Source organism: Stegostoma tigrinum, unplaced genomic scaffold (assembly GCF_030684315.1).
Source record: "Stegostoma tigrinum isolate sSteTig4 unplaced genomic scaffold, sSteTig4.hap1 scaffold_120, whole genome shotgun sequence".
NCBI lineage: Eukaryota > Metazoa > Chordata > Chondrichthyes > Orectolobiformes > Stegostomatidae > Stegostoma > Stegostoma tigrinum.
This window is the reverse complement of record NW_026728069.1, coordinates 837512-851815: the sequence shown is the minus strand read 5'-3', so window position 1 is coordinate 851815 and position 14304 is coordinate 837512. Positions and strand designations below refer to the sequence as shown.

Sequence of the window (14304 nt, the reverse complement as noted above, 5' to 3'; positions counted from 1 at the left end):
TTCCACAACTCATCCCTCACACCCTGTCCTCACCCTTATCTGCTTTCCGGATGGACTACTCTCTCCGTGACTCTCTTGTCTGCTCTACACTCTCCTCCAGCCCCACCACACCTGGCACTTTTCCCTGCAACCGCAGAAAGTGCTCCACCTGCCCCTACCCCCTCCCCCATCACCTCGATCCCAGGCCGCACATCTGCTAATGTGGTATACTGCATCCGCTGTTCTCGTTGTGGCTCCGCTACATCGGAGAAACCAAGCAGAGGCTTGGGGACAACTTTGCAGATCATCAATGCTCGGTTCGCACTAAACAACTCCCCCTCCCATTCTGCAAATGGCATGTCCATCTTGGGCCTCCTGCAGTGCCACAACGATGCCACCTGAAGGTTGCAGGAACAGCAACTCATATTCCGCTTGGGAACCCTGCAGCCCAATGGGATCAATGTGGATTTCACAAGCTTCAAAATCTCCCCTCCCCCACTGCATTCCAAAACCAGCCCAGCTCGTCCCCGCCTCCCTAACCTGTTCTTCCTCCCACCTGTCCCCTCATCGCACCTCAAGCCACACCCCATCTCATACCTACTAACCACATCCCGACCCCATGACCAGTCCATCCTTCCCGACTGACCTATCCCCTCCCTACCTCCCCACCTACACTCACCGTTACTGGCTCCATCCCTGCCTCTTTGACCTGCCTGCCTCCTCTCCACTTATCTTCTCCTACGCAGCAGCAACTACGCACTGATGATGTCTTCTCAACTGGCGACGAAACGTTTGCAATTCATTTGCCAAACTCGGTGAACAAACCAACAGCCAACTATCTCCTCCTCTATCCATCTTCAGTCCGCCTCCCCCTCTCTCCCTATTTGTTCCAGAATCCTCTCCCCATCCCCCTTTTCTGAAGAAGGGTCTAGGCCCGAAACACCAGCTTTTGTGCCCGTGAGATGCTGCTTGTCCTGCTGTGTCCATCCAGCCCCACAGCTTGTTATCTCACACTCTCCAGCTTCCGCAGTTCCCATTGTCTCCCCCTGATTGGTGGAAGAATAACCCCGCCCACCTGTTGCGCGAATGACGTCAACAAAAACAAAGCCCCACGGGTCCGGCAGCTTCTGTGACGGAGTCAACACAGTTGACGTTTCGGATCCGGTGATCCTTACTGAGAATTGGGCCCTGCCCTTGTCCTCTGATTGGTTGGAGGAGAATCATTTCCGGTGCCTTTTCTGTCCTGCCTCTTGCTTGCTATTGGTCGTTCGATGTCAAACTGGTGTATTCAGCTATGGAGCATGCGTACTGGGAGCAATATCCGGAATGAAATGGTCCTCCATGAGAGCCACAAGCGGTGAGTACAGGTTAAAGGGGATGGTAGCTTCCGTGCTGTATTCCAGCAAGAGGGCTGCATGATAGCTCAGTTTAGGTCTCAAGTCTCAAACAGGGGTCTTCTGGTGCTGCGTGTAGGTTGCAGAGAGCCTCCGGCTTCTGATACAGGCCTAGACTATCCTGTGAGAGGGAAAGTCCTGTCAGCTTTTACCCTGTCAAGCCACTTCAGAATGTGATTACAGCAATGAGAGGTGTTCTCAGTAAAGCAGAACTCCAATGTGTACTCACTGGTTAGAGGTCTTTCCACTGTGTCCAGTGTTAGCACCCTCGCTGAGTTTTTAAATAATTTTTGGCTTGAATCTGAGAGTTGAACAGTGACGTCTGGACTGTGAGCAGCAGTTGTGCTTAAAAAAAATACAAAATCAATTATTGGTTTCTGAGGCCAGGCCTGGAAGTCAATTGCAGGTTCTTTCTTATTTGAAAACTGTGTAGACTCTTTTGGCCATTAATAATTTCAGCATCTGAGAACTGGTGCCAGCAAGTTTGGGAGAGAATGTGGTCAAACAGAAGGACTTTAAAACTGGGCCAAATGCACATCTCTGACGCTGAGCTGGCTGCTGGTGTGACAGAGGCTCAGAGAAAGACCACAGAGTGGAGGGAGAGAGCTGAACAGGTTGGCGCCGTGTGGTTTGGATATTGGGGTTATTCTTCGCCCATCACCCCCCACCCAAAATCCAGCCAGTTGTTTCTCTCATTGTCCCTCTTCCCCAACACTACCCACTTCTGTACCTCCAGCCCCTATCCCACCCCTTGCTTCCCCCAGTATCAGCAAACTTCCAAAGTTATTTCTGGCATACTATGTTACTTTTCTCAGGGCATTCAACAACTTGAAAACTGGATTGAAAATGAGAGACAGAGCAGCCACTGTAGAAGCTTCCAAAATCACACTGCACTTTCTTGAACTGCTGCAATCTGCATAGTAAAGTAGCTCCCATGTTGCAATTTGGTAATGCGTTATAGGATTTTCATCCAGTGGTGATAAGGTCGTTCTGTTTTTTTGTCAATATTCGTCATTTTGTTCTCATGTTCCACCTTCAACAGAATAGAAACATAGAAAATGGGAACAGGCGCAGGCCATTGTAGCTTTCGATCCTTCTGCGCTAGTCACTTTGATCATGGCTGATCATTCTATTCAGCCTCTTCCCACTTTAGAGCCAGACCCTTTGATCCCTGAAGCCCTGACAACTATACATATTATCATCTTCTTGGAAACATCCAGTGTTCGGCCTTAACTGCTTTCTGTGGCAGCAAATTTCACAGGGTCACCAGTCTCTGTATTTTTTTTACTTTCCTCATTTCAACCCTTAACAGCCTAGCCCATGGCCCTAAGCTCCGACTCCCTGGACATTGACAACATCCTTCCTGTATTTACCTAGAATTTTTTTGGTTTCTGTGAAATCTTTCCTCGTTCTTCTAAACTCCTGTGAATTTCATCCTAATCAATCCATCCTATCCTTATATCTAAGTCTTGCCATCCCAGGAATCAGTCTAATCAACTGTTGTGAACAGCCTCCACAGCCAGAAGTTCCTTCCTCAAATAAAAATTCCAAATTTACACATACCATCCAAGGTGTGGTCTGTACAGATCCTGTACAATTTCAGTAAGACATCCCTGCTCGTGTACTCAAATGCTCTAACTCTGCAGGTCAAAATACCATTTGCCTTCTTCACCCCCTGCTACACCTGCATGCTCACTGTCAGTGACTTGTGTTTTCCTAGTTTTGTAATCCAACTGGATAATCTCGAACTGAGACACATTTCTCATTTAAATAACTAATTGATTGTATGAATATCTGGGATCCACCATGGACCACAGTACCACATTGGTCACTGGTTGGCATACAAGAAATGGCCTGTTTATTCTGTTTCTGTGTGCCAAACGGTTCTGTATCCCTGTGAATACCCAATCTCTCATGCTTTAAATTTACATGCTAATCTCTTCTGTGGGGCCTTTGAATGCCTTCTCAAAGCTGACATAAGCCACATCCACTGCCTTTTCAACTCTAAATGTTGCATTCTTGAAACATTCCGGCAGTTTTGTCCAACATGATTTCCCTTTCGTAAATCCATACCGACTCGAATTCTGTCACTGTTTTCCAGTGTTAGGCTAAGGTTCATATTTCTCAGGCTTCTCCCACATCCGTTCTAAAACAAAGGGATAATATCAGCCACTCTCCAGTCATCTCACACCCACCCATATTTATAGATGATGCGAATATTTCTGCAATTTCCTCCCTTAATTCCCACAATGTCCTGGAATACACTAGATCAGGTACTGGAGATTTATCAACCTTTATATTTTCTGAGACATTTAGCACTTCGTCTCCTGTAATGTGAACTATTTTCAAAATATCAAAAATTTATTTCTGAGTTCTGCAGCCTCCTTCGTTACAACTCGTTCATGCTGACCAGGCTTCCCAAACTAAACGAGTCCCACTTGCTTGAGTTGGGTCCATATCCCTCTAAACCTTTCCTATTCATGTACCTGTACAAATGTCTTTTAAATGTTGGAAGTGTACCTGCATCTGCCACTTCCTTTGGCAGTTCATTCCACATAGAAACGATCCTCTGTTTGAAACAGCTCCCCCTTCCTGCCCTTTCAATCTTTCTCCTCTCCCATTAAAAAATGCCCTCCAGTTTTGGACTCCCCTCGACAAGGGAGAAGGCCCTTGCTGTTCACATTATACCCCTCACGATTTTATAAATCTCTCGAAAGTCACTGCTCAACCTCCTATTTTCCAGTGAAGCCCCAATCTCTCCACATAACTCATACCCTCCAGTACTGGTAACCTATAGACTGTAAGTGTACCATGAAGCCACCCAGATTAGAAAGCTAATCCAGCCATGAGAAGCATTCCCTAACCTCCATCTCTTTGGCCCTTCGTCAAATAGTCTGGCGATAAGAACCGTCCAGATTCAGACATGAACAAGGAACGTTTCAGCTTGCTTTCTCCAGCCCCCTAGTCTTGAAATTCCCCTCCCAAATGAAAAGGGATCTTCCATTCACCTTATCTGTACTCTTCATGATTTTATAAACATATAAATCACCCCTCCATTCTTAGACTGCAATGGAAAAATGCCTCAACCGATCAAGCCTTTCGTTATGATTCTCAACCTCCACTCCTGGCAACTTTGTGCTAAATCTTTGCTGAATCCTCCCCAGGTTGATGATATCCTTCAAAGAACAGGAGATCTGAAGTGGACACATTACTCCAGAAGAGGTCTCACTGATGTTCTGCACAATTTCAACATAACATCCTAACTCCTATACTCAAAAGGTCTGAGCAGTGAAGGCAAGCAGGCTAAACACCAACTTAACCACCCTTTCTACATGTGACGCCAACCTCAAAGAATTAAGGGCCTGAACCCTGAGGTCTCTCTGTTCGACAACACTAACCCCAAGGCCCTACATTTAATTGTACAAGTACTGATCTTGTTTGTTTTACCAAAATGAAATACCTCGCTTTTATCCAAATTAAACACCACTTGCCATTCCTCAGCCTCTTAACCCTATGAATAAAGATCTCTTCGTAATCTTGGACAGCCTACTTCGCTGTCCACTATCCTACCTATTTTGGTGTCATCTGCAAACCTACTGCCCATGTCTCCACTATTCTCATCTAAATCGCTTTTTTTATATATAGCTAAACAAAATTGGAGCGAGCACTGACCCCTGTGGAACACTTCTGGGAGCAGGCATCCGGTCTGATAAACAACCCTCCACCACCAGTCCCTGTGTCCTGTCACTAAACCATATTTGTATCCAGTTGACAAGCTCCCCCTGAATCCCATACGATCGAATTTTACTACTTAGTCCACCTTGTGGAACCTTGTCAAAGGCTTTAGTCTTGTCGAAATAAACTACATCCAACACTCCACCCTCAATAATCTTCTTTGCTACTTCTCCAAAAAACTCAATCAACTAATCATTCCTTGACTCTCCAAATACATAACTCCTGCATTTCACAATTACCTTCAACTACGTACCCAAAACCAAAGTCATACTCAGGTCTACATCTCCCAGGCTTCTCCTTATGTCCCTTAAACAAAGGCACAGTTTTAGCCACTCTCCAGTCATCTGGCACCTCGCGCGTAATTATAGATGATACAAATATTTCTGCAAAGGGGCCCCGTGTTTTCTCTTTAACTTCCCACAACATGATTTGAAGCACCAGAGCAGGACCTGGAGGTTCAAAGTCAGTGTAATACAGCATGGAAACAGGCCCTTCGGCCCAAACTGGTCTGTGCTGACTATGGTGCCCACTCAGCAATTTCTAACTGCCTGTATTTGGTCCATATCCCCCTCCAAACACGTTCCATCTGTGTACCTACCCAGATGTGTTTTAAACGTTGCTATTGTACCTGTCTCAATCACTTTATCTGGCAGCCCATTCCAAATATGCACCACCGTCTGTGTGAAGAAGTTGCCCCTCACATCCTCCTTAAATCTGCGCCCTCTCACCTTAAATCTATACACTCTAGTTTTCCATTCCCCATCCCAGGGAAAAAGACTGCATGCATTCATCCTATCTATGCCCGTCATGATTTTATTCACCTCAGTAAGGTCAGCCCTCATTCTCCTCCATTCCAAGGAATAAAGTCCAATCCTGGCCAACCTCTCCTTACAACTTGCGTACAATTCCTAGCAAAATCCTTGTAACTCTTCTTTGCACACTTTCCAGTTTAACTATGCCTTTCCTGTAACAGGGTGACCAAAACTGGACACCACACTGCAAGTGTGACCTCACCAATGATCTGTCCATCTTTAACATAACATCCCAACTCTTAAATGCAATGCATCGACTGAAGAAGACCAGCATGCCAAAAGCTTTCTTCACCACCCTGTCTACCTGTGCTGCTTTCAACCAACTATGCACTTGTGCTTCTTGGTTTCCCTGCTCCACAATGTTCCTCAGAACCTTACCATTCACTGTATAACTCCTACCTTGGTTTAACTTTCCAAATGCCAACACCTCACGCTTAGCTGTATTGAATTTCATTTGGCAATCCTCAGCCCACTGCCCCATCTGATCACAATCCCCTGTAATTTTTGATACCTCAACGATACCTCTTAAGTTTGCAGATGATACAAAATTACTAATCATGCCACTGACATTCACATCCAGATCATTTATGTAAGGGACAAATAACAATGATCCCAGTATCGACCCCCGTGGCACACCATTAGCCACAGGCGTCCAGTCCGAGAACCAAAGTTCAGCCATCACGCTATGCTTTCTACCATCGACCCAATTTCGAATCCCATGAGCTAACTCTCCCTGGATCCCACACAACCGAACCTTCATGACTAGGCTGCCATATGGGACCTTGTTAAAGGCCTTACTAAAGTCCATATAGACAGCATTCGCTGCCCTAACCTCATCAATCCTCTTGCTCACCTCCTCAAAAAACTTGAATAGATTGTCAGACATGATTCCTGTGCACAAATCCAAGCTGACTATCCCTAACCAGATTTTGAATATCCCAGCTTTGGTTGATCCACTCCCTGAATATCATCTTCAATTCCTTGTCTACCACTGGTTCACTGGCCTGTAGTTCCCTGGCTGGTCTTTGTTACCTTTCTTAACCAATGGGACAACATTAGCCACCCTCCAGTCTTCTGGAATTTCAGTCGTGAGAAAAGATGAAGGAAAAATCTCTGCAAGGGTCTCTGCAATTTCTTTCCCAGCCTCCCACAGTGTCCAAAGATGGACTTTATCAGATCCAGTGGAATTATCAACCTTAATGTGCTTTAAGGCTGCAAACGCCACCTCAATGGTCCAAAACATCCCTACTTGCTTCCCTTGTTTCCTTAGCATCCATGATTCTCTGCTTAGTAAACACTGAGGAGAAATATTCATTAAAAATCTTCCCCCATCTCCGTGAACTGTTTTCAGACCAAAATATTTCTACCACTGACTTGTCCCCCCTCCATTTCTTTCTCAACAGTAAAACCTGATGCAATATATTCCTTTCAAATCTCTCTCCTCTCCTGATGCTGAACACAGAGTTGACCTCTTTCATCTTCATGGAGCCCTGCTTGCTCTCTCGGTGCTCTCTTGCTTTTAATGCACTTGTACAAACTCTTTGAATTATTCTTAAGCTTATCAACGATGGCAGTTTCATGTTGCCTTTTTGCCATCCTGATCTCCTGTTTAAGAATGCCGCTAACACTGTTTATACTTTCAAGAGATTCATTTGAGCCAAGTTTTTTTTTTATATCTACTAATTTATATTTTTTTTATTCTTGACTAAAACCTGAGTATCTTTTTTCACCCATTGTTCTCAAATCCTACCAACCTTACCTTTCACTCTGACACAGAGACATAATGAATCTGAATTGTCACATTTTTGAAAGCCCCCCCCCCCCCCCCCCCCCACTTATCAGACACCCTTATGCCTGCCGTCGACTCATGTCAACTTTTGAAAGTTATAAAAACAGAAGCTGCTGGAAAAGCTTAGCAGGTCTGGCAGCATCTGTGAAGGACAAATCAGAGTTAATGTTGCGGGTCTGTTAATCCTTCCTCAGAAGTGTTGAAAGTTCTTTTCTTACAGCATTAAAATTTGCCTTACTCCAATTAAAGCTTTTACTTTTTCTGGAAGGCATATTTTGTTCCATAATTGTTTTAAAACTGATAGTAATTCTGTCATAAGACTCAGAATTTCCCTGTACTGTCACTTCAGTCACTTGCTACGCCTTACTTTTTCCATAGGAACATCGATTTATTGATAAAGAAACATTTCTTGAATGCTTTTCAGAAAATACTCCCCATCTAAACCTTTAACACAATGGCAGTCCCAGTAAATGTTTGGAAACTGAAAATCACCAACTATTATAACCTTGCTATTCTTACACATATCTGAGATCTCTCTGCATATTTATTCCTCAGTTTCCCTCTGACAATTAGGAAGCCTGTGGTACAATCCCATCAGGTGATTGTTCCTTCCTTATTTCTTATTTCTAATTTCAACATATGTTTTCATGGGATGATTTTTCAGAAACATCTCTTCTGGTGATAGCAGCAATGTTTTCCTTATTTAAAAAAATTCCTGCGATTGGCCCATATTCGCTCCAAACCATTCAAATTCATGTCCTTATCTAAATGTTTTTCAAACATCGTAACTACCCACATCCATCACTTCCTCTGGCAGTTCATTCCACATACTGAACACTCTATATAAAACAAAAAGATGCCCGTCATGCCTTTTTAAAAAATCTTTCTCCTCTCATTTCAAAAAATATGCCCCTGGTTTTGAAATCCCCACCTGAGGGAAAAGACTTTTGCTATTCCTTATCTGTGTCTCTCATTATTTTATTAAACCTACATAAGGTCATCCCTCAACCTCTTGCCTTCCCATGAAAGAAGTTCCCACCAATCCAGCGTATTTTTATAACTTAACCCCTCCATTCCTGGCAATATCCTGGTAAGTTTTTTTTTCCAAACCCACTCCAGTTTAACAATATTCTTCCCACAACAGGACGACCAGAGCAGCACACTGTCCTCCAGAAGAGGACTCGCCAACATCACTTCCCAACTCCTGTCCTCAAAAGGCCTGAGCAATGAAGACAAGTGTGTTAAATGCCTTCCTAACCACCCTGTCTACCTATGATGCAAATTTCAAAGAATGATGTACCTGAAACCCTAGATTTTTTTCTGCTCTACGACACTACCCAGAGTCCAACCATTAATTGTGTAAGTCCTGCCTTTGTGAAGTATTGCGTTGTGGTAAAACAAACATTTATCAAAATAAAATTCAATCTCCCATTCCCCAGCCCATTGCCCCAATTGATTAAGACCTGTCTGAAACCCAGAAAGCTACGAAGCCATCTCCCTTGTTATGACAACAAATAATAATCAATGAAAAGATGTTCTGCTTCATTTGTACAAGGAAGGGGTCAGACCAAATCTTGAATACTGTATGCAGGTTTTGGCCTTCCGTTCTTTTATTCAAAGTGGCTCAGAGGAGGTTTAGGAGATTGAAGCCTGGAATCAGTGGGTTGTCTGAGGAAGATGGATTGGGCAGGAAAGAGGGAAAAGGATTTGTCAGGAGCTGCTGATTAAAACAGGAAACTGATGTGAGCCAGGATATAGGGTGTAGTGAAGTGGAGTCTGTTTGGGTTGAGCTGAGAAACACCAATGGACAGAAAATGACCTTAGTGTTGCATATGGACCCCAAGCTGCAGTAATTTTAGGCAAGGCATCAGGGTGGAATTGAGAGATATGAGGCATAAAGTGACTGCAACCTACTTATAAATTGCCCAAATCACAACTGTAACAATGCAGTGCAGGAAAATTCCTTAGCGTCTGTATGGTACAATTTTATGAATTAACATGTTGAAGAAGCAGATGGATATTGTATAATGAGGATGGAATAATTGACAATCTCGTTGAGTATGGGCCCTTAAGGATGAGAGCCCACAATAGTATAGAATTCTTCACAAAGCTAGAGTGATATTGTTGTTTCTGAGTCTTGGGTCCTGTAATTAAATGAAAGAAGTTAAAATGATATGAGACATGAGCTATTTGTGATAAATGGTGAATCGTGTTTAAATGGATGATGGGAAATGGATAATGGCAAATGTTGAAAGAGGACGTGGGCAAGCTGTGGAAGTCACTCATCGCAGCCTGGCATAAGAACAAAATGGGAAACATGATCAAACCACAGCACAGAAAGGGAAATGAACCGGTATTAAATTTAAGGAAGCAGCATACACAATTAGGCGAATAAAACAACTGACAACAGGATTGGGAGCAGTTTAGGTTTCTGCAAAGGGAAACAAAGGGATTTAATAAGAGTGAGAAAACAGAACATGAGTGCATGCTGCAGGGACCATACACCCAATAGAATTTTGTTTTATATTCATTCACAGGATGCGGACTTTGCTGGCTTGTCCAGAATTTATTGCCCATCTGTGATTGCCCAGAGGACTATCAGGTGTCAACTGCATTGCTGTACGGCTGGAGTCACACACAGACCAAACCAGGTAAGGATAACAGTTCCTTTCCCTGAAGGATATTTGTGAGCCAGACTTTTTTTTTCCTGATGATCAACAACGGTTTCATGATCATCATTAAACTCTTAGTTGAAGATTGGTGGTGAAAGACTGGTCACGAAGAATATGGGCTCTCCTGACAAGCAGAAACAGTGAATTTATAATGGGGTACAAAGACATGGCAGACCAATTAGATATGTCTGAGGTTTTCAATAAGGAGGATACAAATAATGTCCCAAAATTAAGGGGATCTCAGGGTCTAATGGGAAGGTGGAATCAGTATTAGTAGGAAAATGATATTGGGAAATCTCATGTGATAACAGGCAGATAAATCCCCAGAGACTGATAACCTTCATCTCAAAGTACCTTAGGAAGTGGCAGTAGAAATAGCAGATGCACGAGCGGTTATCCTCCAAATTCTATAGAATGTCAGTTTTTATGGAATGGAGGATAGCTAATGTAACCCCAATATGTAAGAAGGGAGTCAGAAAGAAAACAGGGAATTTGCATAAAATTGTTGGTTGGCAAAATATGTTCGGGTCAGCTATAAAAGATGGAATAACAGAGTACTTGCAAGATAGTGTCAAGATCAGATAGAGCCAGCAGAGTCTTTTTCCGTGCTGTAGACTCTGTGTTGGGTGTGAATTCCCTCCATGCCACTCACTATCCTGACTTGGAAATGTATTGCTGGGTCAAAATCCTGAATTCTCTCCCTAACAGCATTATGTGTCCACCTACCATTCATGGACTATAGTGGTTCATGAAGGCAGATCGCTGCCACCTTCTCCATGACAACTAAACTCAGCCAGCAATGCCCACAGGATGTTTTTTTTTTAAAAAACTATTGAGGCAAAGTGCTAATGTGGAATCGAAGCATAAATAGATCAGCTTTGACCTTTTTGAGGCTCGAGGGGCAGAATGGACAACTCTTGATTCCTAATTTGTGTGTTCTCTACTCCGATTTAAAATGCATCATCCCACTAGGAATGATGTATTCCCTGAAAGTTAGAAGGATGACAGCTGATGTGATTGAAAAAAAATTAATGTTAATTGAAGCTGTTTGGGGTGTAGAGAGGAACTAATCCACTGGGTGAGTGAAGTGGGAGCTCAAACCCTGAACCCCCCTCACCCACAGGAATCAGACAAGACTCAAGTTTCTTTGTCCTGCGGTTTATTCAAACAAAGGCACGAGGAACAAGTGTCGGCCACTCGGCCCCTCAAACCTGCTCTGCGACTCAATAAAATCACTGCTGATCTAATTTCAAGCTCAGCGCTATGTGCCTGCATATCTCAGAATATTTTTCATCGTCTTGGTCAGCAAGAATCTGCCTTTTTTTAAATAGAAAGATTCTGCATCCACTGCCTTTTGATGAAGGGAATCACAAAGGTCTCAGCCCTCAGAGAAAAGAAATGTTCCTCACTATTTCAAATGGACTCACACTTACCTTTAAACAATGACCCTCAGTTCTAGATCCTCCCAGAAGAGGGACCACGTTTTCACCATGCATCTGGTCATGTCCCCTCAGGATCTTTCATGTTTCAATTTAGTCTCCTCTTTCTTTTCAAAACTCCAGAGGATACAGGCCGAAAATGTCTAGATTTTCCTCTAGATTTTCCTTTTATGGCAATCCACTTATTCCAGGTTTTTGTCCACTGAATCTGCCCTGAAATGTTTCATAACAACCTTCTTTAAGTAGGGTGACCAGAACTGAACACGATATTCCAAATACAAATCTCACCAGTGCAAATGGGGGAATTAATTATCTGAAGGTGGCCCGTGAATTCCCACCTGCTTGCAGGAATGCATTTTCAGCAAGCTTAGGTTATTTACACGTATCCAGTTACAGACTGACACAGGTTATGATCAGATCATTGTACAGTTTGTATTGTTACACCGACAGCATTGTTGTGGTCTCACTCAAACTCCCACTCCCGTGGCTCTGCACAAATAATGACTGGCTCTTAAGCCAGTTCCCACAGCCTGATTTGTCCTGTATTTTTCATCTTCTGTCCTTTCAAAAATATCAAGTGTTCCAAGTGGAATAGCTCAGCAGGTCTGACAGCATCTGTGAAGAAAAAAATAGCGTTAATGTTTCGGGTCCAGTGACCCTTCCTTTGAACTTGAGAAAGGGTCACCAGACCCGAAACATTCACTCTGTTTTTTTTCATTCACAGATGTTGCCAGACCTGCTGAGCTTTAAGAGCAAACTTATTTTTCGTTCCTGATTTACAGCTTCTGCAGTTTTTTAATGATCCAGATGACAATCCAGCAGCTTTCATTCTACTTGTAACTGTTTTAAATTTATTTTTCCAGGGATTTGGAAAGGGCGCATTTACTGACAGGCAGCTCAACTCAAACACTGGATCAAGAACTGCCAGGAACACTTAATTCTCAAGAGCTTTGAACATGGAAGGAGCAAGTGTCATTCACAGTAAAGAGAAACCATACATGTGGTCTAAGTGGACAAGCCTTCAGTCAATTGTCTGGCCTGTCAGTATGTAAATGCAGTCAAAACAGGGTGACAACCATAACATCAAACAGCTCTTGCTTTATAATGTCATAGTCATGGATCTCAGTTTGAGTTAAGCAAGGGCCACTCATCTCCTGTCCTCCCGACATTCTTAGTGCAAACATGGACCAAACAGCTCAATTCCAAATGTGAGAGGGACTATCCCCTATCTTAAGGCTCCATTTGACAGAGCATTGTATTAAGGAGTCATGACAATGCTAAATTCAATAGGAACCAGAAAATATTATTCTTCCTTGGATAGCTGGTTTTTGAAAAGCTTGCATCTTCAGATTTCAGTAAATCGAAACAAGGTGAATTTAATCAGACTTGTGCCACATACATGCGGAAGAGTTCTCTAAGTCTAGCTCGGAGACTCGACACCTTTTACAGTTCAAAACAGCATATGAAGGCATTTTCACGTCAGAGTGGTTGCATGTAACATTGATATAAAATAAATTGTCAGTTACTTACTACAAAAACAGGTTGCTGTTCAGTTTCTGACAAAGTTCTGAGTTCTCTAATTTCAACAGAACTTCCACTTCCACATTATCTTCAGAGCTTCTCTATCCCAGCGTCAGCTCACAGCTGGGTGAGTAACACTTACGTGACTATCTTCAGCTATACAGATAGTTTCTGAGCCCTAAGTAACTGTTGATGGTTCACTGTTATGGACCTGCAGTTAAACTGTCGGAGCAACAATAACTCTGACCTGATAAGGTTGTATTTGACAGTTACCTTGTGCTGCACTGCTTGGACAAGTTTATTTTCTACTTGTTCTGTGTTTTAAAGTTCTGCTCCTTTTCCTTCTCTGTTTCCAATGTACATTCTCTTACCCTCCTTACCCTACTTCACCCTGGTTTGATAATACTGAATACAGAAGGGGAGGCTTGTGATTGTGGGAAGGCAATCGTCTCAGCTGCAGGAGTTCCTCAGGATCAGGTTCTAGTCCCAACCGCCTTCAGCTGTTTCATCAATGACCTTCCCTGCGCCGTAACGTCAGAAGTGGGAATGTTTGCTGATGCTTGTGTAATACTTTAGCACCATTTGTGGCTCCTTGGATACTGATGCAGTAGATATCTAAATGCAGTATGCCTGGACAACATTGAAGTGAGCCTGCCATGTGACAAAGAACATTTGCACCAACAAGTACCAACAAATAATGACCAAATCTGAGAAATGAGAATCTAACCACAGCCAAGTGACATTCACTGGGTTTATCTTTATGGAACTTCCCACTATTATCATCCTGGGTGCTAATATTGATGAGAAACTGAATTGGAACTATCAGCTGAATAATGTGCATACAAAATACGTCAAACCCTCTCAACCACCTGATCTTCCTGTTCAACCATGTTCAGGGATTTGTGAATGTTCACTCCAAGGTCTGTTTGTTCCTCTACACCACTAACTATTCCTCACTTTCAT

The 14304-nt window shown here is 43.1% G+C and overlaps 1 long non-coding RNA gene across 1 annotated transcript; it reads left to right on the top strand.

Annotated features, from left to right (window-relative positions):
• Positions 1-1262: 1262 nt before the first annotated feature.
• LOC132207675 (uncharacterized) lies at positions 1263-13354 on the top strand. The gene is made up of 3 exons (XR_009443700.1): positions 1263-1336; positions 10247-10360; positions 12684-13354. It is a non-coding gene; the product is annotated as an uncharacterized LOC132207675 (long non-coding RNA).
• Positions 13355-14304: the final 950 nt, after the last annotated feature.